Genomic DNA, 3065 nt, shown 5'->3' with positions numbered 1-3065 from the left:
TGATAGGAGATCAATGTTCTCCCATGTTCGGTGAAATTGGACGTGGCACGGGTTGACCCCGCAAGCATTTCACTGTACACTTGAATAGAAATGGCCAGTGGCACAGTACAGAAGGGGGCAGTGCGTGCCCCCTCCACACACACGATTTTGGGATCTTATTTAAGATAGCAAAAGTGAGTTTTGGCACTGCCAATTGAGCTTGTGCTTTTACCGTATTTTGAGCGTCTCCTTTTGCGGACATTGGGGATTTGGGGAGCCACATTCATTATTGCTATCAGATGGAAAGTGGATCTGATAAGGTCTTTGGGACACGCCAAGGACTTTCGCTGCACCTTCAAGACTCAGAGTCCACAATGGCCACTTGCGTTACTTAGAAAGACCGGGTGCTTTCAAGACAATCATTTACAGACATTAGAAAAGGAATTTCCTGCCTTTTTCTGTCTGGTCAAGCTAGAAAATAACATTTTATAATAAATACAACAATATGCATAGTACATGAAAACATTTATTCATTCTAAAGTAACTTTATCCACTTCATATATTTATATTATAAATTGCTTTGCATTGTGGAAAAGACCCATTCACCCATCATTGGAATGCATTTTAACGCTTCACTTTTCTCCGTAATAAGATGTGAAGCCTCACATGCTGGCTTGTTAAAAAAAGGAAGAGAAAAAAAAAAAACAGATGAAGTGATCTTCAAAGCTCCTCTATTTGGCTCTAGTGTGAGCGTATTTGTCTACCTGTGTTCAATTTCCCCGGCTTTGATTCGCTCCATCCTTTTCTCGAACAGCCCGCCCGCCCGCCCGCCCGTCCGTCGCCTAATAGCCTCTTCCCCTGCACGGGAGATTGCGCGGACACATTGGAAGGGGCAAAAAGCCCCCGCAGATAGACTCCGTTTAGTGCGCCGCTCGCCTGCGTACCGGCATTAATCTGGCATCGCCGTAATGAGTCCGCAAAGGCCTGCAAGGTGAGATGGAGGCTGAAGGAATGCGCTGAAAAAACACAGATAAAGGGAGAGAATGTGTCATCCGGAGAGTTCAATTAGTTCAAGTTCTAAAATTAGGCCATGTACCAAATCATTTTGATCAGAATTTTGTGGGAAATTGTACAGGAAACCAACCAAGGTAACATTCCTAAGTAGCTTCACCTCCTGCTATACACAACGAGAAGGATGCCAGTGGAGCGGAATGAGCAGAACTCACTGAATCGTCTTCTGTGTATTTCCTTTGAACTTTTTGTTATTTCAGTATATACGCTCGCTCTCGACCGGCTCCGACTTGCAATTTGCCCAACTGGTGCTCCAAGAAACACATTTAGCACGTTGGTGTGCCGATCAGCGGGAAAAGTGCAAAAGCAGTGGAGCGATGGTAAAGCACAGAGTAATCACCTCGCAGTCTTCCCAGGCCGTCTCGCTGCAGGATGGCCGCTGGGCTGGCAGCTAATCCGTTAGCGCATCGCTTCCCTTTCTCTCGCCAGCTTTCTTCTGGCTAGCGTCAAGCGGCAACTGTAACAAACACAAAACGTCAAGATCGCAACTATTCTTTTTGATGAATAGTCGTCAATTTACCTTTCCTTAAATTACTTGTGGATGGCTCTAGAACGGCTCCCTGAGGTACTCCTTCGATAAGTGGCAATCATTAGCATCAGGGCCACTATTCTGCTTGACATTTTGACACACAGGGGGCTGTTTTTGTTGAAACCAAGCCATGATTACGGAAGAGTGAACCAAAAAAAAAAAGCTAAAAACATACTGAATGAAGGGTGAATGGCTTAAATGTTAGAGTGCAGTGCAATGTAAACACAGCCAAGGGCATAAGTGAAATTTGTGTAAGTGGCATGCAGCTTTTCTAGGCTTGACGTGTTTTTCTTTTTGATTCTTACTTTGATTGAGGATCAATAGCCCGGGGTGGCTCTCAGACAATGTGTGATCTTCATTAAAGCGAGGCGCACCATCAAGCTGCCCGCAGTTTATTCATCCAGGATGCTTGGATGGAGAGATCTGAGAAAAAAAGCAGACACCCAAAAACTACGGATAAACAGATTACCTTGTGGAGTCAGATGGTGTTTGGAAAAGGTGTTTAGTGGTAATTGCAGCTGTTTCAAGTCGGTTACCTGCCGCGCGGACCCGCTCGGCCGCCTCGCGTTCTCTCTCGTCTGTTCTTCGGCCAGGCGAGCCTGGCGGGCAACAATGCCGGCAGCTGCGGCTGCAAGCTGTGAGCCCAGGCTTTTCATTTAGCGCCACTTTTTCTTTTTTCCTTTCTTTAGAAGTAATGTGGGAAGTTATTTCTTTGAAGGATACCGCACCAAACTCTTCTGATCGAAAAGTAGCATCAAAAAGCCAAAGTGGAGCGTGAAGTGACTAAACCCGCGGCCTAGAATAAGCCTCCATCTTTCTGTAGGCATCAAAATCAGGATTAAAGAGGATACAGCGAGTAACTGTTTAGGTTTGTGTTTGCTGTAACTAAGGGTTATAGCGCCACAACACCAACGGGTTACGATGACATAAATGTCATTTATCCCTCCGCTGGCAAATGCATTGTTTGTGTGTGTTTTGGTGATGGCTGGCATGTGTTGTGAAAAATCGAAGTGTTCCGCAAAAGAATGTTTGGCTGCTTGAATAAAGAAGACGGCAGAAACGGCTTGGGAAACAATCAAATAAATCCAACGGAATGTGCTTGGTCAAATTGCGAGTGCGCCGCAGCTGTCGTCAGGAGCACATCGTATCAATTAAACGCACGTCGGGTGGTTCGCTTGTTGTCCCTCGTTCCACGGACATGTTTGTAGTCTTGCCGAGTCATCTGGTGCCAGCGCGTCTTCAAAGATCTGCGTTGCGGGATAACATCAACAATGACAATGAGCAGATAAATACAGTGAATTTGTTTCTAGGATGTCAAATATTAGATTAAAAAAAAAAAATACTCATTTGTTTGCCATTTTGCTTTGGATTAAGTGCTCTGCACAGGACCTCCGCCACAGATGAGCAGGCCTGATGTGTTTCCACACCAAAATGGCACCTTGGCGTGCCTGATTCAGGTCTGAAATAAATAAAAAAAAAACATTGT

At 45.2% G+C, this 3065-nt stretch overlaps 1 long non-coding RNA gene across 2 annotated transcripts; it reads right to left on the bottom strand.

Annotated features, from left to right (window-relative positions):
* Positions 1–806: 806 nt before the first annotated feature.
* Positions 807–2431, bottom strand: LOC125981870 (uncharacterized). Of its 2 annotated transcripts, XR_007486186.2 has the most exons (5): positions 2116–2431; positions 1885–2002; positions 1571–1687; positions 1391–1507; positions 807–995 (listed from the first exon to the last, which is right to left on the bottom strand). It is a non-coding gene; the product is annotated as an uncharacterized lncRNA (long non-coding RNA). The 2 variants fall into 2 exon arrangements; XR_007486187.2 differs by lacking the exon at positions 1571–1687.
* Between the last annotated feature and the right edge of the window lie 634 nt (positions 2432–3065).

This window comes from Syngnathus scovelli, chromosome 15 (assembly GCF_024217435.2).
Source record: "Syngnathus scovelli strain Florida chromosome 15, RoL_Ssco_1.2, whole genome shotgun sequence".
Classification (NCBI taxonomy): Eukaryota; Metazoa; Chordata; class Actinopteri; order Syngnathiformes; family Syngnathidae; genus Syngnathus; species Syngnathus scovelli.
Note: the sequence above shows the minus strand (reverse complement) of the source record. Positions and strands in the feature narration are given on the sequence as shown.